At 47.0% G+C, this 20,109-nt stretch overlaps 1 protein-coding gene across 4 annotated transcripts in view; it reads right to left on the bottom strand.

The window, feature by feature from the left end:
• The window catches only part of RAP1A (RAP1A, member of RAS oncogene family), a 33,139-nt gene extending 14,803 nt beyond the window's left edge, over positions 1 to 18,336 (bottom strand). Inside the window, exons 1-3 of one of the 4 annotated variants that reach the window (XM_080358433.1) lie at positions 18,231 to 18,277; positions 16,077 to 16,155; positions 2,305 to 2,374 (exon numbers count right to left, since the gene is read on the bottom strand). The gene's annotated coding sequence lies outside the window, so the exon portion shown is untranslated. Of the gene's footprint in view, positions 1 to 2,304; positions 2,375 to 15,833; positions 15,956 to 16,076; positions 16,156 to 18,230 lie in introns of those variants that run through there. The other 3 variants (XM_080358432.1, XM_080358434.1, XM_080358435.1) reach the window with 3 other exon arrangements.
• Between the last annotated feature and the right edge of the window lie 1,773 nt (positions 18,337 to 20,109).

Below are 20,109 nucleotides of genomic sequence, written 5' to 3'. Positions count from 1 at the left end.
ACACCCTCCTTTTAACCCTAAACCACAGGCTGCTTTATGGTCTAAATGTGACACAAGTATAGGTTAAAACAAACAGTTCAAAAATCCCGCATACAAGCTCTGTGGCCGGTTTAACACGACTTTAAGCTCATTTAAATCAAAAGGACAGAAATCCAGGACGCTCTGCACTCAGGTTGCCAAGCCTTAGAGGAGGAATTAAAGCTGAAGCTATCGGTTTTAAGCACCTTGTGCTGGTTTTAATTGAAGCCTCTATTAGCTGCAGTTGCTTAGCTTCATAGAAACTCTGAAATGAAGTCAAACTCAAAGGGATTTTCCAGAATGGTAACTTTGAATATTTAAAAGCAGAGCAATGTCTACGCACTGTAGTAGGTTGATGCTATTTTTGGTTAAAATTCTGATAGCTGTAAGCTCTTCCGCTTGAAAATTTCCCAAGAAGTAAGATTCACTTCCTTTCTCTCAAAAATCCTGATTTTGGATGGGAAGGAGAGGGGAATTCCAATTAGCAACGATTTTCCATTTGATAATCGTTAGAAATTAAAAGGCAACGCATTTGTATAAAGTATAAATGCAACTTATTGATCCGGTTCATCTTCATCTCCCTCCAGTTCCACCCTAGAAAACCCAGAAAGCAATCAAGCTAAGGGTTAAATTTAGCTGTGAACTCTTTCACTTCTTATTTATAGTAAAAATACTTGTGGGAAAGTTTCAGCTGGGAGCAGAACAAGAGTAACTTCTCATTTCTTCTCTGCAGCATTTGCTGATTATGTTTTTTTTCAGGTGCAACAGGAAACCAAGATCCTGAAACACATGAGCCTTATTACTGTAAACCCCACACGCCTTAATTATCTCGTAGCTCTTTCACGAGTATGTTAATATTATCTGTTTATACAATAGGAATAGAGTGCTCAAGGAATTACTATGCTGCGGCCGCGCCAGCTTTTCCTTTGGCAACTGTTTATGCCCACCTCAATAGCCAGACACTGCTGCATTCATTTCCATCCAGAGCTCTCCGTAGTGGAGTTGCAAGGGAATGAAATTATGGGCGTTGAGTGTTTCTTTGGGTTCAAGTAAAGAACGATCACGAAGGAGCATAAAAATACATCTTGAAATACAGAGTAATAAACGAGCAGGGTTCAGATTGCATCTATAATCATGAACAAACTTCGCTTCTGCGCTGTGAAACACCTGACACCTCAGGATTAATCCTTCTTAATTCTTGGACAGGAGCGTCAATTTGCTGCTGCCACCAACACTGCTTGGGGAGTGACCGAAATGGATATTTGGGCATCAAGATGCCCAGCTCCTCCCTGAAGGAAGAGCGAAGGGCCCTGGCCTGTCGACAGATGGAAAGGTAAAGAAAAGACACGGGATGTTTGTTTTAATATACAAAAATGCAAGGCAGGGCCAGGAGAAGGATGTCTGAGAGGCACCAGCAGCTTGGATGCACAAATGGATGAAGCCGTAACCTGAAACGTGGCTCCCAGCGCCCGCTCACCTGCGTCTTTATGCAGCCAAGCGCTCGCGCTCTCTTAACCGCATGAATCATCTTTCACCCCGTTGCAACCGAGCGCACGAATCGGGGCACAAGAAGCAGAACTCGGAGGGTATTTCCCAGCCAGCAGAAGCCAGACAAACCCCATGCAAAAATTAGCTGCTCCTGCTACAGAAGTTTCACCAGCTCAGCAAGAAGTTTATCATTCAAGTGGTGGGGAGAGAAAAGCCCAAAGATAAGCAAACACAGCACTGAAATAAAGTGGGTGCGGGAACTTCACGCTGATCTGAAATGTGACATGCGCCCTGTGAAATGCAGATGCCCAAGTACAATGTAATGCACCTGAAGAGGGCAGTTTGTATGTATTAGTTTCTCCTTCCTTCTCCATACACCTCTGGAGGCACAATACGCTCCTTAGCATGAGGAAGATGGGCAAGAGCACACAGCCTGATGGTTTTGCATAACTTGCTGAAACACTGGCCACAACTGAGGACACCATCTCCATTAAGATGATAACAAAAGACTTAAAAACAATACAAATCAAAGCAGACACGTTCTTGACTCAGCCTTAAAAAGAAACTGTGGGATGTAGTCAGAGATGTGTGTTTTCTACAACAGCAGAGGACATTAGGAAAGACGGAGCACAAAACCTCGGAGTTTATTCTCCCCACTGGAGTAAACAAGATTCAGACAACTTTTTATGTTAAACAACGCAGGATACACTTATAAATTCTCGAGATTCCTTAACTGCCAATGTTTTCACAGTGAACAATTTCATTTTAAATACATTGAGAACATTAAAAACCTCATACCTTGGCATAAAAGTCCTCTCATCAGTGTCAGTAGCCCTACTGAAGGTAATTCCGGGCTCCCTACAAGGGACTGAAAAGGAAGAGAAGGATTAATCACTTTTCCAGTTACAGTGTGTGTAAGCATCAGATTCTCTCTTTGCACTTTCAAACCCAAACATCCTTGTTACGAAATTTGCTCTTTGCTTTATCAATGGAGCTCTGTGCAACGTCCGAATACTCAAATCAAATTACCTTAAAAACAAGAACTCTGGCACAATTTTAACTTTGCCTCTGGGACAGTAAAAGATTAGGGAGGGGGTTCAGGTGCAAACCAATGGCAAAACACAGTTTCTACTTGATCACATCATTAAAAAACACTTTAAAAATTGAACTAGCAGTTACGATAAACCACAGGAAGACGACACAAACTGAACTGTCTTAGGATAGAAAGATCAAGCTCACAACTGTAAAGTTCACATTTCTGTTTAATATGGGGCCACATTGGCTTTTGGAGGCAAGAAGCAAAACTCGTCCCTGTGCTCCGCAGCTCCTGGAGCAGCATCAGCTCAGCCAACTCGCCTTTTGCACCCATTTTAAGTTCCTGATTCTGGTCTACCAGATTTGATAGCAAGAAAATACAGTCTGAAGACAAAATTGCCATCACGGTACTTCTCTCTTCTTACGCACTGCTTCCAAATCATTACCTAAAGCGCTTGTCTGTTTGCTTTACCATTTTTACTGCACTTAAGTGAAGTTGCCACTTCTGTCCGCAACCCCCTGTGCCTGTTATTTGATGACTACACTTGCAAAAAGATCACATACATTTCCAAAGTCTCACTTTTCCCCTTTCCTCAGGCAGTGCCTTCTACCTTGATGCCGTGGATTTGATCCACAGATGTATATATATATATGTGTATATGTGTGTGTGTGTATATATATATATATGGCTATCTTCTCTTGATTTCTGACCACTCATTGCTAACCCAGAGGTGGGAATTTAAAGAACGGTTCAATGACCAAGTCCTGTTGAAAGCCACCAGCACCTGGGCTCCCACAACCTACTGGACCCCCCCGGTGCCACGTCTGCACTTGCAGCACATCATGGGAAAGTGTTACCCCAGAAACCCGGGGAAACGTGCTGCTGAACAACAGGCTACAGAGAGCAGATCGGCAAAGATATTTAAAGATCTGAGTCAGTACTAAATGAGTCAGAAGGCCACGGCTGGACCGAGACGCGAGGGGGAGGCGTCTTGAACACGGCAGCGACCACCGAGGGCACAGGCTGAGTTTCCACCGCGTTCTCGGGCAGGTTTAAATGGACACGGGTGCTTTTTAACCGATTAATAAACTTGATCCATTCTGACAAACGGGATTAATCAAACCCTCACGCGAAAACCGGCCGCTGTGAATCTCCAAGCGCTCGGGAGCTTCCCATGCTCTGCAGGCTCTTCTCTCAGTTTGCTTTTCCTACAACTTGGTTCTGCAGGAGGGATGGATGCTGATTACTTCCAATCACCCTGTTGGTGAACTACCCAAACTAATTTTAGACTTCATTTAGACAAACCCAGGTCAGGCTAACCCTGCTGAGGTTGTAGCAGGTTTGCAATGCGCTGTAAGAGACGAAACGTTGTACTTTGTACTATCAAGAATGCAGGAGGAACGCGGCTCCGTTTAGAGCAGCCCAGGGACCCCGAGCGATCGCAAATGGAAGAAACCATCACTTAGCTGCTCCCAATCAGCATCGCCAGCCAGTGACTGCTGCAACACTCAGAAAGTAAAATTATTTTATAGAATCCATCCAGATTTCTGTGTTATAAGGAGCAGAGGCCCACGTGGTGCCTCTGCCGCCGAGCAGCGCCGTTTGCTTTAGCGATAGCGCTGACACAGTGCCAGCTGCAGGGCTGAAGACAGATGACAGCTCAGCAAGGCGGACCGTTTTCACTCAAGGAGCACAGCGCACAGCTCTGGTTTAAAAAACAGCCAGAGGAAAGGAACAGAAAAACAAGAAAAGAGGCCCCGAACGCGCGCAAACCAAACCACAAGCACCGGTTCCTAGAGACAGCGCCAAACGGCCCTTTGAGGTGCAGCTTCCACGGCCTCGTGTTCACCTGACGTGTATTTTGGTTTTGCTGTTCCCGGAAAGATGCACCGTGGTGACCCTGACACGGAGAGGGGCAGGGAGTGAACACCCCTCACCTGGCTTTAGGGAAAAAAAGAACAAGATAACAACATCCTCCTCCTCAGCGCTTGCTCATCACCCACACCTCCCTTGTCCCAGCCATCACATTTGCACATACAGAAACAAAATATTGAACGTTTCCAAGGGGAAACGTGCTGTCAGCAGTGTATGGATTTGGGAGGGATCAGTGCAGGTGTCTGTGAGCTCCGGCACCTCCCAGCTCAGGCCGTCCCGTGGCCGTCGCCTCCCCGAGCCACGAACAGATTCTTGGGACGTTACAGCCGCACATCCTGGCACTTAAATACTGAATCACAGCTACTACTAACAAATCTGTTTCATTTTGAATTTGTCAGTGTTCTTCAATGCCAGTTTTATTAAGTTACTACAAACCAGGTCATGAAAAAGGGTGGATTCTTTTTCTTAAAGTGTCTACTAAACATTGGTCGATTCTCCACCAAAATCCCTTCGTTACTCAGAGCTGTGTTTGCAAAACAAACTCGAACCCAGCATCTCTGCAAAGGAAAGATTTACGATGATCAAAAAAAAATCACACTAACGCAAACAGATGCCCTCCACAATTAAAAAAACACCCATAAAAATAAAAGAACAATACAGCAGTGAAGGCTGGAAACACAAGACGTGGGGTCTGCCCTTGATAAACCACTTGCACCCTGGTGTGGCCAAACGACAGCTCCACTCACCACGTGCTCCCTAATTCGTTATTTGTTATATACCATGTTCTTAGATATTAAATTACTCAATGAATTCGAAAGCACATTAAATACTTCCCTCGTATTAATCAAAGCTGTCAACAGTTGCGCAGCTGTTACACGTGAGCTACAGAAATGTGTCGGGAAGAGGGATGGCGAATCACAAATGAAAGGGTGTTTGCCTGCTAATTGCACAATTAATTAACAGACGGCTCCCCTAAAAAGTAACAAGACAAACACTGCCATAGACTTACCCTGTTAGTTGGCACAGGATTCATTTAAATAATCAAAATCACTGCCATGGACTCACTTGCCAAGTCTTGTCCCCAAGGCTCTGTCTTTAGGGTACACAGAAAACCTCCTCCACCTTTCCTGAGACCAGCAACAACACGACTCTCTGGCTTCTTCCCTTCAGCCAGTTCGCAATCCACCTCACTACCCGCTCATCCAGACCGCATCCCTCAGTTTAGCTGTGAGGATGCTGTGGGAGACTGTGTCAATGCCTCACTCAAGTCAAGGTAGATCACGGCCACCGCTCTGCCATCATCCATCCACCTTGTTATGTCCTCATAAAAGTCAATGAGGTTGGTCAAGCACGACTTCCCCTTGGTGAAGCCATGTTGACTGCCCCTAATGACCCTCTTATCCCTGATACGCCTTGAGATGGCACCAAGGAGAAGTCGTTCCATCAGCTGCCCAGGGATGGTGGTGAGGCTGACCCGTCTATAGTCACCTGGAGTTACTTTCGGCAGTAACTCCTACATTTACAAACAGAATGCACCAGCATTTTAGTAACATAACTTGTCCAAGCCAGAGGCAATCACAATTTGGTAATTCAGAGCTAAATACATTCTTTCCTTTATTTTTAAGTACTAGATAAAAACAAACAAAAAAACCATGCAAAGCGTAACACTAGCGACGAGCCAAACAAGCCAACAGGTGCCTGAGAACATGAGATAAAAACACCAACGCTATGGTATTTGAAATGTTCAGCCGGAAAAGGCAAGAGCCTCCCAACCTTGCACACGCTTATGCTTAAAAGCTCCAGTCCCCGCTGTGTGTTCCTTCCAAACCACGTCAAAATCGCCACGTTCTGCAGAATATCCCACCCTCTGCGGTGCATTGGGAAGGTTCCTGATGCAGGACCAGGGCCATAAACATCCCAACTAATAATAAAGTCCCGCAGCAACAGTGTCGTCCTTTCTGACTCCAGCAAATGAACTACAGACACACAAACAGGGCAGAGAAACCAACTGCTTCGAAAAACACCGATTATTCTCTCATTTGTGAAAGCGATTTTTATGCACAAACGTACTGAGATTGATCTTCAGGCCGATTAATCTCCAGCTTCACGCTGAACTTGCAGTTTTAAATATCATCCTAACGTTTACGGAAGCGACTGCCTGCTTATTCATTTGAAATTGCTTTGCTACAGCAGCACCCCGGGCGAGGAACGAGTCCTTTGGGCAGCTAAAGCTGAAACGGCTAATTTAGTTTTTGTCCTATTGCTCCGCAGTTGCAGAAAGTTGCCAGGGCCGGGTGCCAGGCAGACAAAACCGGGGGAAAGGAGCCAGGAGAGAAACTTGAACCCAACACGCGCTGCATCCCGAAACGGGAACCGGCAACCGGCACCGGCGGCCTCGTTCTGCGTTTTAATAAGTACATTTATAATAAATAGAATTTAATACTGATGAGCTGCAATCAGGAGGAGAGGCATCCACCTCAGCTGCGCAGATCAAGAGAAAACAGACTTGTCTCAATTCTATATAAAAGAGTGTGAGCTCCATTATAGGAACAGCTCCTCATTATGGGAACCGGCTCCCTGGCAGCGCTGCAGTCGCACTCGGCCATTTCTTGAGTACTTTCAACAGAAGAGTTTCCAAAATCCACAGGAGCTCTCAACAGATTTTTTTTGGAAGAAAACAAGATTTCCTTTCCCCCTTCCTCATCAGCAAAACGTATCTAACGTATACGCACTTTAACATTTACACAGAAGCCGTTTATGGGGCTTCCTCCACCTGTTGTCCCCCACATCCTCGCCACTGATTTTTAAGTCCTATAAATTCTTCTTCTTCCATTTTCTTTCGTGGAAGTAAAATCTTCTGACCTTTTTTAATAGAGATTAAACTCCAGACAGACGCTGGGAGGCTCAATCATAGAGAAACACCAACGACATTACGCTTGGTAAGAATAATATGTTGTGCTGATAGTAGCTTGGCAACATTCTTAACTGTGTTCTTCCTGGTTTATACAATTAAGGGTAAATAAGTGACAAGAGGTGGGTTGATTGTCACTGTAATTTCAGCTTGCAGGTTATTTTATTTCTGCTGTAATAGCGATCAGACACTGGTCACTGTCAGGGGTTGGAATTCCAGCTTGTCCTTATTCAGTCTCCAGTATGGAATCATGGATGGAAAGGCCAACACAGCTTCCTCCCGATGAAGTTTTCTTTGAAAACTCTCTCAAAAAAAAATCGTAGAGGTTTTAACTACTCTGCAAACATATTTCTACCCATCGGTGATAAATACTAAGACTGATATTGAGCCTCTAAAAATGGATAGCCTGTTCGCACAGCCCACGGCCCAGACTTCAGGAGGCGGCGCTAACTTAAAAATTCCGGAAAATACGAAGATTCTTTAAATTTTCGTGGCAAAGCTGCACTAATCAGTTTGCACACGCTGGGGTTGACCGTGCAGACCGATGGAAAGGTCAGGTTTGCATATGCACTCTTGCCATTTTCACTGCCTTCAAAATATTGTAGTGTTTAATGTGCATTGGCCACGAGGAACCAAATCCCCTCCCGTTCCCACACAACTGCAGCTAATTAAACGCCTCTTTTAACAATGATTTTGTTGAATGAAGAGCCTCACTTACCATATGGCCACTTATTAATGCTACATTGTTTATCAGTTTAAATAAAACCCCTGCAGCAATCAGTACCCACGTAACAAGCAACTGAATACAGTTAACGAAGGGTGTATTTTAGCGCTGTTTTCATGGCAAATTTTAAGCCTTGGCAGGAACCTGAAGAGCAGTAAATTAATGTAGAGAATTAACTTAAAGCAGAGAAAAAGTAACAGTTTCACTAGTTTTTATAATTAAATGAAGATATTTAATATAGTACTTAATCCTTTGGTATTTAGCTCAGTCCCTTAATGCTGCTCCCTGGCAGGTGGGGGTAGAGGGGGGTGAAAACTGCATTTTCTTTTACAACAAAAATGACATTTTCTTCTATGTGATGATTTTAACTGAAGGAATATTCAAAAATGTTCTTAATGCTTCAATACTGGAGCCTGAAGGTGAGAACTTTCAGGGCATGAGGGTTGAGAACCAAAGCGCTGGCAGCTCCGACCTCTGCACCGCGGGTTCCCTGGAGTTTTTCAGTCCTCCTGATCCCGCAGGGCTTAAAAGGGCAAAACCACTTTTGCTAATTCATCCTGGAATTTCCTTTATGGAAAACAAAAGGTAACGCTAACCCCTAAAGGAAATAGCTCTGATAGTTTAAATCGGTTTTATATGAACCATTTTGGTGTTTATAAGCCAAGCTTGATTACAACCAAAATAGATTATTATACAGCTGTCTTTAAACAACAACATCAATTTAGAAAACACCCCATGGACGTTATGTTTAAATCATGAGAAAAGAAGGACACATCTAACAAGGTGACCCACAGAATCCCAGAGTGTCAGGGGTTGAAGGGCCCTGGAAAGCTCATCCAGTGCAATCCCCCCATGGAGCAGGAACACCCAGATGAGGTTACACAGGAAGGTGTCCAGGCGGGTTGGAATGTCTGCAGAGAAGGAGACTCCACAACCCCCCTGGGCAGCCTGGGCCAGGCTCTGCCACCCTCACCACGAACAAGTTTCTTCTTGAATTTAAGTGGAACCTTTTGTGTTCCAGTTTGAACCCATTGCCCCTTGTCCTGTCACTGGTTGTCACCAGAAGAGCCTGGCTCCATCTTCCTGACACTCACCCTTTCCATATTGATCCCCAGGAATGAGTCCCCCCTCAGTGTCCTCTTGTCCAGCTCCAGAGCCCCAGCTCCCTCAGCCTTTCCTCACACGGGAGATGCTCCACTCCCTGCAGCATCTTGGTGGCTGCGCTGGACTCTCTGCAGCAGTTCCCTGTCCTGCTGGAACTGAGGGGCCACAACTGGACACAAGATTCCAGGTGTGGTCTCCCCAGGGCAGAGCAGAGGGGCAGGAGAACCTCTCTGACCTACTGACCACCCCCTTCTAACCCACTCCAGGTCCCATTGGCTTCCTGGCCACAAGGGCCCAGTGCTGGCTCATGGTCACCCTGCTGTCCCCAGGACCCCCAGCTCCCTTTCCCCTGCGCTGCTCTCTAATGGGTCATTCCCCAACTTACACTGGAACCTGGGGTTGTTCCTGCCCAGATTCAAGAATCTACACTTGCCTTTGTTATGTTTCATTAAATGTTTCCCTGCCCAGCTCTCCAGCCTGCCCAGGTCTCTGATGGCAGCACAGCTTCCAGTGTCAGCCACCCCCACCAGCATCAGCCGGTTCTTCTCCTTGACCTCATGAACAGTATTCAAACAGGAATAGAAAAAAAGGAATTTTTCAGTGTCTTTGAAATGCTAAGACATAAGGCAATAGGAAAAAAACCAAAAATCTCTCCCATATTAGCATGCACATTTTTTAAACCTATGGCCTGAAGACAGTCAGTTCGAGAAAGACCTTAGAACACACCGCGCTTAGTTTGGATGTTAATTGCTGTTATCTGCAGCGTCTGCACACCCCATTTTGGTTCAAACCCCTTTCCATCGCAGGGAAAACTCCCATTCAACTTGTTGTTTTTAGAAGGAATCTCCAAACACACCATCACCCATTCGAACGCGCGGGCAACGCCACCACCGGCTTTCAAATGTATTTAGGAAGCTTTTTCAATGTCTGCCCATACAGGTGCAGTTAATGCGAACTTGGCATGAGAAGGACAATAAAAGAAGTTGCAGCCTCTTGGCTCTGTAGACTTGACTTAGATTTTCTGCCCCCTGCTCAGCCACCCAACCACTCGCCCTAAAGTCATTTATTTGATATTGTGTTTGCAATGAGGGTATGTTTTTATATTTCTGATGTACAGAATAAAGGAAAAGACCCACTTTCTCGGAATCACATCACTGAGGAAGGTGCCTTGAAGCATTAAAACGTGTTTGATCATTTTAAATGAGATTTCGGAGAAAGCTTTACTCTAAATTTGAGTGCATTCTAGCGATCGATATGCCAATATTTGTGAAACAAGACAAAGCCATAATAATAGTGTGATCCCTATGACTTTACAAGTGACCTGATGAGCTGAAAGCCCTAAATGCTTGAATATTTCATGAGAACTGTTGCAGTCTGTATCTTTCGTCTTAATGTTATTTTCAGCCACAATTAGCGTTATAATCCAAAGCAGAAAGCAACAATTGGTTACATTTATTTTATCCTCACCTGTATTTATCTCATAAATTCCTCAAGATTTCTATTCCTCAGGCCCGATATCCAGTAACGGTTGCCCAGAAAATCTCCGGGTAAAGCAAGACGTGCTGGAATGGGACTATTACGCAAAGAGGAGAGTCGTGCCAGAAATAACCTTACCCAGTGAACTATGATTTACTTTAAACCATCACGTGGTAGGTGGCATAGAAAAAGAGATTATTCTGCATGTCAGCTGTCTGTAATGAAAGTTTTCCTCTTCTCAGCAGCCCCTCCCTACAACTTCAAGTTTATTTGCATTAGGGAAAAGAATACGACATAAAAAAAGCAACATAAAAGGCACAGCAACCAACACATCCAGCCCAACTGCTCCTCCCACATATTTGGTGTTTTCCGGAGTGAGGGGCTGTTTCCAGCTAATGTGTTAAAAAAGGGAGCGCTGCCCAATTCCACACAGATGATTCCCCGGTACAAAAAGCTCACAGCGGTTTTATTTCGAGGAGCCCGGAGCACTCGGGGCTACAGCTCGAGATGCTCAGCCCTTTTAAAGAGCAGATTTGACCGCTCTGAGTTCACAACGCGCTACCCTCATTTCAATATGACAAATGCAAATTTTTTCCAGTATTACAACACCCCAGAACACAACATCGCTGGATCCGACAACTACTTTAACAAAAAAAAAACCCACCAAACGCTGCAGCCAGCCTTCAATTTGCAGCTCTAGCCCCTCGCGAGCGAAACGCAACTCTGGTTTTCTATAATGCTCCGGCAAGCAGTAGTTACACAACACAACCCATTGACAAATGTGACGTGTGCTACTAGTTGCAGCACATTTCCAAAAAGCAGGTTTTTTCCATTAACTTTTGACAGGGCAACAATTACCTACTACAGAGATGCTCGTCCTACGAAGCACCAGGGCAGCGTATATTTTTGGCTGCTTCATTTAAGCGATTAATAAAGATCTGTTTCAGGCACAACGCAACCGCTGCTGTGGACACATCCAGACCTCTGATTTCAGTGCCACGGATGGATTTAAATACTTCCCATCTTATCAATATTCCAAATAAATAAGCCATAACGACTCAGGCCAGCTGCTCAACGGGGTTGTTATTGCCTGGCTCCCAATATATTCAAAGTGAAAAGGGTGAGAAAGCCGAGTCAACCACGTGCAGCCGTGGGCTGTAAGCAACCCTGAGCCTTCCCTTTCTTGCGGCTTGTCCTCCCTTACCTGCTTCTCCCCCATCCCAAAAGCAATGCAGAGGGTCAGACTTCCCCCCCAGATAAAGGATTTTGTTCCTCAAAGGAAAGCAAACAGCAGTTTTCAAAACACACCGAGGTCGGCTTTTGTCAGCGTCGGGATTTCTCAGTCTTAAGAATTAAATATGCACTTTCAGCCAGGTTCAAGCCGAGCGGCGCTGAGGAAGCGCCTGTGCAGGTAGAGCAGGTATTTCCCAACACACAATACCTGCTGGACCACTCGCGGAGCAGGAACATCAAAACATCCTCTTCATGTGGCCACGTTCAGAGCCGCCCGACCTGCTCCAGCCACCGGGGAGCAGAGCCCTTCACCATCCATCCCTGTGCGCTGCTGGCACAGGAGAAACAGAAACAACACGGTTTTAAACCTCATCTTTAACTAGACGTACCGGCTGGTGCAGCGTCGTGGGTGCCACCCGCAAATATCGGAGCTATAAAGGCCAAAATGATGAGCGGCCAAAATTAGGGAAGGGTTCTGGTGTCCCATTTCTTCCCACACACACCTCACTGGATCTCACCACAGCAGATCAATGCGATTTAAATGTAAAGACACCATTTCTGATTCCGATGGGAATGTAACGCTCAGTGCCTCCTCCTCAAGCACCACCCATCTTCCCACTGCCTCTTCATTTTAATATCATTAAATGGACTACTCAGACAATCTTAATTATTGCAGAATTTGCAAGGGCAGAAGTGACCTCTCAATAACCAGTTTCTGTCCCGTTCAGAACTTTGGAGATCAAAATTTGTTTTGTACCAAACCTGGAACTGAAATGGCAACAGGGCCAGCATCAGAACAAGAATAGCAGGTATGTGCTGTCCTGACTGATGCTTCACTACGCAGCTTCTCCCTGCACTCCCCTTTCTTCAGAACGGAGCTCAGAAATCAGGCAAAATAACTAACAACATGATCACAGGAAAGCACAGGTTATCTTCTAACCATCAGCCATTTATCTCGGAACGGTTTCAGCCAGCAGACACGCAAGCCCAACTCACAAGGGATGTCTTAAAAGCCACCAGCACAAGCAGCAAAGCCAACTGAAAAACAAGCACAAAGACCCTAAATTTGTCCCCAACAGAAAGGTAGCTTGATAAAAACTCCCACAAATGCAGGCTGCTCCTTGCAAATAATACCCTATTACCCCTAAGGAGCAAATAGTCACTGATTTATCCACCATAAGCTGCTGATCATGTTATTTCCAGATGTGACAGGCAGAGCAGACACCCACCACGTTACCTCTCCTGCAGCCTCAGCACTAAAGTGACAGAAGGACACTGTCCTACATCAGACACAGGCAGGAACTGCAGTTTCTTGTTCTCTGCAACTCGTCCCTCCATCAGTACCGGCACTTGCACAACCCTGCGGTGAGTCAGAACAAGAAGCGATCTGGCTGAAAACAACATCTGTATTTTGGGGACTAGCTCAGTTTTCAGCTCCCCGAGTTACCCAAGCGCACGAGGGAGACGCTGGCGTGTGCGACGGCATTTAGTGACCGTGAAACCCCGGGCCTGGCCACTGGAGCTCTCACCACATCTCACCTGCGCTACCACGCCATCCAACAGTACCGTGTAAATGCAATGAAACGGGTAATTCAGATCGCAGGGGACTTAGGAAGGTCTCCAACCAATTTCTGTCCCTGCCACTTGTCACCGCAGCCTCTTGTCCCTTCAGCGTTGCCCTTTCCTTGCCACAACAGGCTCCAAGAGATGGGCAGGGTCATACCACCCGTCATTTGAAAAAATCACTTATTTTGCAAGTGGGAGATGCTATCTACAGAAACACCAATTACCTGCTCTGCCCCCAGCTTGGAGGATGCTCTGACACCTGAGCAACAGCAAATCAATCCAAAGCACACACAGCTGATGCCTCAGAGCTTGTATTAAAGCCATTGAGTCTTGCAGTTGCTTTCAGTCCTGGTGATGCTCCATGAAATGTACCTAAAACATCATTTTTTTATATAGCATAACCAGGTTTCTCTTAAAAATCTTGTACTACTGGATCAAATGTTGTGTTGTGCCAGGTTTACTAGCTACACGGCAACCTTAAAAAGAGCTTATTTAAGTATAAATCAAGAAGTCTTAAGGAGAGAGGGTGCACCCAAGGGATCTCTGACTTCTGATGCTATAGGATTGTTCTACAGAGATGCAGGAGGAACAAACTTCACCCTGTTCATGTAACATCACACCATGGAGTTCAAATTTGTTCTTCTGGGCCCTGGGTGATCCAGCCCTCCAGATGGTGACACTGGGAACACAGACTCGTCTCAAACGATTTATATTAGTTAATTTCTTTTAGATCCTTCTTACTCAGAAGCTATTAATGAAAGTTTCTCTTCTTCACACTTATTTTAATCCATTCTCTTCTGGTATATTACCTCAACAGTTCTTCATTTAACCAACATGGATTTTTTTTAATTTTCATTCTAATATTAGTGTTGGAGACACTAAACTGGATCAGACTCCTACTCGGTTCTTGCTTCCAAATGTTCCCAAATGCCCAACAACCAACAAAACGGAGGAGTTAAATCTCTGTCTTGCCTAAGAGCTCTAATGTTACTGTACAACTGCAGGGGCTGAATAACCTCCTACTACTTCTAATGTAAAAGAAAATAAGTCAACCACTCTGGGAAATGTTTTACCCCTAAAAACTCTGCCTCTTCTTGGACTGACTAATTTAAATGTATCACTTGTATACACAGGATTGAAATAAATTCACCTTCACAAGTTTAGGCTCTATTTAACCATTTCTATTAACTGAAATATACTGCACTTGATTTTATTTGCGACACCAGCAGTGGGAAGCACGTTGGATTTTCAGTCTGCTGAGGAACAGCTCATTCCAGCCTCAGATTTATCAACTAAGAATTCAGTCCTCTTGATCCTCTCCGCGCTTATGATGCCGGGATATAATCTAAGGAGAAACCTGTTGGAGAAGTGAACTTTTTATGATGTTCATTTATACCCAGAGAGCAGTCTAGGAACCCAAATAATCTCAAATCCTGGCTGCCAGCAGATTTGGGTATTGCAGCAAATAAAACACAACACCTCACACAAGGCTCAGCATCTGAACGAGCCAGACTGATCGAACAATAGCGCAGCAAGATTAACTTTGCTTTCCAACTTTCGGACATCCTTGCTTATCTCGGCCATTAGGTGTCATGTTTCCAGGATCAGAAGTTTTTGCAAAGTGTGAACATAAACGTTTAAGTAAAAATGTGATGCTGAGATTTCTGAGCAGCCCTTTAAGAAGAGGCTTTCATTAAAATTCTGTTTAATTTCCTATTGCTTATTAAATTAAACAGTAAAAGCAAATCAATAACTACTTCAGAGCTCAGCATGAAATGAATTCAGGCTGTACTCCAACCATCATCCCCACTATCTACCCTTCAAAAGAATTCCGAATATAAAGAGCAGAGATTTGAAGTTTATGTACATTCAAAAGATTCACTTCCTTTTCTTTAGTATAACCAGATAATATGTTCCTGTTCTCAGAGTATCGGGATTCCTCTTCTAAGACGATTTTGTGAAGCTGCACAGAAGCAACGTGTTCTCTAAATACACAGCACGAGTTCCAAGCGCCACCGAGTACACACTGAATGCACGTGGTACAAAAAAAACACCGCAATACATTGTACAAATATACAGAGAGTTATTTACGCCCGAGACTATGACTCAATATACTATTAAAACTTTCATGTTAGAGACTGTCCACACGTTACACCACGACCATCTAATTACATTTCAGTGTTTTAAGGCCAATCCTCAGACTGGATGAATAGCCATGAAACGCATCACAGCCTATGTTTGTATATTTGCAGCTTATGGTTTCAAATATAAACAATTTTGATAAACTGCGTAAACATCAGGCTCCAAATAAAAGCATTAGCGCGTCACTGGAATTACACTGTGCTAGTAATTTAGTCCGTTTGGCACGCGGTCCTCTCAAAATCTTCAGCAAAGCTACTTACCCTAAAAACAGCCACACCAGAGCCAAGACACGTGATGACGGACTGACGGACACCGCTCTTAGTTCCTCCGAGTACTCAGAATTATGGCTCTTGGGTCTGCCAGCACCAGCTGGACGTGCTAAATGTCACCGAGGGTGGCACCGCACACAGTCCTTCCATCAGAGCAACTACACCCTCCTGGACACGCTCTCCTGCCCTCACAAAGGCCAGAAGAACTATCTGCCTTTACAAAGTATAACTCACTTTTCCACGGACGATCTCAGCCTGCCGGAACACAAACGCTGCTCCCCTCCGGGTGTGCGACCAGTAGAAAACACTGCGCCTGCAAACAGATTATTTTTAGAAGCCGCGTATGCGAGCGCAGCGCTTCCTGTCAACTCCACCTTGAAGAACGACAAACTCACTCTCATTCTCCTTTCCAAAACTAGGATTTCACAATTTCTGCTGCCCAGCACAGAGAGACGGAAGGGACAACATCCTGAGAACTGCAAGTGACAGTTTCCCAGTTCCTAACTCGCCATTAAAAACTCTTGTTGGGATATGTTGACAGTCTTCAGGCAATCACGTCAACAAGTCGAAGGCATTTTTTCTGCTACAATGAAGAACAGAACATTAAATGGTTTTATTTATTACGCCGATCTTTTCCACAGCAACAGGATGTGAACATGGCATTCTCAGCGTAATGAAGTCACTATAGCAACGTGATAATGATGTCAGAATAATCAGAGAGCATTTCATACTTGGGACATGGTGAACTACACCACTTCTATACATTTAAAAAGTTGCAGATATCACAAAGGAAGGGAGTTTCAACTCAAACTTCCCGTAAGTTGCCTCGTTTCAGATAACTTTTCATTAAATACACAGATCTTTGATGGCTAGCACTCTGCTTGCTGTTTCGCTATCCATTACTGCCTATAAGTCTCACAAATTGCCACATTAAAACCTTTGGGTATCGGGGGGATCTGCTGGTATCAATGAGAGTTAACGCCACGCCGTTTCAGTAAGAAAAAGCACCAACAAAAATCACAATAATTACTCGTTTCAGGGCAGCTTCTCAACCAAACAGCCAGTTTCCTCAATTTAACTCTTCAAACAATCTGATGACTCTTCTTACACGGAGCAATATGACTACCCGGACAGAATCACAAAAGCAACAGAAATTGCAGAGTGCTGCTATAATAGTCTGAAGGTAGACAGGCGTTTTCAAGTCAAATGACTATTTTAAGAAATATTATCTCCCTTGTTAAGCTACCGAAAGGCAAAAAAAACCAGAGTTTTCGTGGTTTGCCCTTCCTGTCTGCAGCTCCTTCCAAGTTGTGAGCAAAGCAAAGCCCAAGAGCCGAGTCCAGCTCTGTGTCGGTCAGTACGGACCCGCCGTGTCCAAACCCTCCCGCTGAGAAGGCTGCACAGCACTCCTTGCACCAAAACCAGCCGTACTGCAGCTCAAACACCGCGAGCAAAGACACTAATTAATGAAAAGTATCTAAGCACAAAAGTTTCCCTGCACAGAGAACAGTTTCTCTTTAAACCGCCTCTTTCAAGCGACTGAAGGAAGCTCAAGAAACCATTTCAGAGCTGAAGTGGGTGCAGACAAGAGGTCCCTGAGCCCTGAGGATGAGGCTGGACCGGGGTGTTGTTCCAAGGGGTTGACAAGGGGCTGCTCAGCGCCTGCGTCCAACACTGAACCCTTGGCCTGGCTCGTTCCACCTGCCCAAACCTTTGGGGCAGGACATGGGGCGGCTGCCCAAGCCTGGCCCCAAAATCCACCCATCGCCTACTGCTCCCCTTGGCTCTCCCGTTACCTCCGCCGCTCTTTGGGGAGCGCAGTGCACAAACACTTTGCACCCCCTTCCACTTTGAGAAGCAACGAGATGCCACCCGCTCTCCTTGAGCCCGGGACGCCCGGTGCACACCTGACTATACGAAACACCGGAGGAATGTGGTTTATTTCCCGAGGCTCGGTGACACTCCCCCCACCCCCGCCTCGGCCCCCGCAGCCTCCCCGGCCGGGAGCGGCGGCCCCGGCAGCGCCGCACAAGATGGATGTCCAGCCGCGGCACCGGGAGCCCCGCACCGCCCCGCCGGGCCCAGCGCGCTGCCCTCCCGCCCCGCCGCGGCCAGGGCCGGCGAGAAGCCGCCTCCCCCTCGCTGCCGGCCGGGCTGCGCCGCGCCCCCGGGGAGGGAGCGCCCAGCCCGGCCGCGCTGACACCGCCTCGCTCCGCGGAGCCCTCGGCCCGCGGCCCCGGGCCGACCCCCTGACCCGCTCGCTCCCGCCCCAGGACGCGGCCCCACGGCCTCACCGCGGCCAAGGCCCCGGCGGGGGCGCCCGGAGCCGGCCCGTCGGCACCGCCGCCCCGCGGGGCCCCCGCTCGTTCCCCCCGCGGCCCCGCTCACCCGCCGCTTTCCGGGCCTCCCGCCGCCGCTCGGCTCCGGGCTCGGCTGCTGTGCGCGGCGGCGGCGCCGCGTCCGCTCCGCCCTCACCGGCCGCGGCCTGGGGAGGAGCCAGCGGGGCGGGCGGGGGCGCGGAGCCGGGGCGAAGCGGGAGGGGACGTGACCGGGGAGCCCCACGAAGAGTTCCGGGCGGCGGCGCCCGCGGGCCCGGGCAGGTGCCGGAGCTGCCGCCCCCGCCCCGGGGACCGTTCCCCGCGGCGCCCTGGGCGAAGGTCACTCGCCATCGCAGTCCCGGCTCCGCTGGCACAGCCGGGCCTGGGCCTCCCGCCGCCCCCGGTCACTCACCCCGCCTGCCCGGGCACCGGCTCCGCAGCCGCCCCGGAGAGGTGGAAACGGGCCGAGCCGCGGCAGCGGGTGCCGGCGAACAGAGCAGGGACCCGGCAGATAATTAGGCCGAGAGCGTTTCGTTATCACGGGGAAGCTGCTGTGGTGCAGGGTGGGGCATAGAGGGGACGGGACTTGTGACTTTAAAAGTGTTTTTTTTCCTGAAAACAGCACTTAGTAGTAGCGGGAATTCTTTTATTACGAAAAAAACGACCAAAGAAACCACCTAAGCTTGAAGTAAAACATATCTGTAATCAAGGAGAAACAGATGACATGCAGAAAGAGGAAACAACGCGCGTGTCCCGATGCTGACATTAAAAATGTCACTTAGGGTTTGTAAGTGACAGGTCAGAAACCAACCATAGTCACTGCACAGTGTCTCCTGAGCTATTAGATTGCTTCCTTAGTCCTAACATACACTATAATTCAGCTATTAAATATACACTCAAGAAAAGCCAATGTCGACAGTTCATAAATTTCAGTAAATTTTAATATTTTTTTTTCCCAGTTAAAAATGTATAAATGTTCCACGAAGGGCCGTAATTGCACCCACGACGTGAACGCCTCGCTCTCCAGGACCGGTACTTAAAATGCAAAGGGATATCTCACATTCGCAAGCAGAGTCACCTCCGCACATGGTTGGGGACAGGACGAGGACGGCAGCCACCCCACCCGGGACGATGCTCAAGGTGGGGCTGCAGACAGAAGAGCCGAGGTGGCGGCATCGCCTTCACTCGCAAAACTTCAGGGACACAAGCAGATTTGTTCAAGTCTGGGGCTAGAGCAGTAATATTTTGTACCTTCACGCTGCCTTTCATCCAGAACTCCAATGAAAGCGCTGAATATTACTCATGGGGCTTTACAGATGAGGAAACTAAGACAGAGATTAAATGACAAAATCCTCAGCAAGTCAGCGGCCAGGAGAGGAATACAGCTCAGAATCCTCACTCTTATCCTCTACTCTGAGAAAAGCCGTGCTGCTCCACTTCTCCTGCTCCACGCTCTTTGTGCATGCAGCAGAAATACACAATGCAGAGGATTTTGCTTCCAGGTACAACTCGTGGCTGCTGATACTGATCTATAAATCCCTGTTCTTTATGGCTCAAGTCTTGGCAAGGTACCTCCTTCCCTGGGGACCACCATGCTGGGAGCAAGCAGGTGAATCACTGCTGCTTAATTTGTATAGCTGGAGGCAGGGTAATCTCAGCAGAGGGATGCGGCAGTTACGCATCCCCCTGGGATCTGGAGCCTTCAATGGGGCTGTTGCTGGCTCTTTTAGCACCTTTTGTGCCCCATTGTGCCTGTCCTCACATACACATCTAGGGTGGTACCAAGGAGTGGTCTTCTCGAAGCAGCAGGTCTGTGAACTGGAGCGCTCTCTTTAGACTGGGATGTGGGTCGTGTTCTTCTCATGATTGCCGAGCCCAGATCCTGAGGATGGTTGGTGGCTCCCATCACGATTACTTGGCAGTTATAATTGGTGTCCAGCCCGCCCCAC

This window comes from Nesoenas mayeri (genome assembly GCF_963082525.1).
Source record: "Nesoenas mayeri genome assembly, chromosome: 23".
NCBI classification, from domain to species: domain Eukaryota; kingdom Metazoa; phylum Chordata; class Aves; order Columbiformes; family Columbidae; genus Nesoenas; species Nesoenas mayeri.
This window is presented reverse-complemented; position numbering and strand designations above follow the sequence as displayed.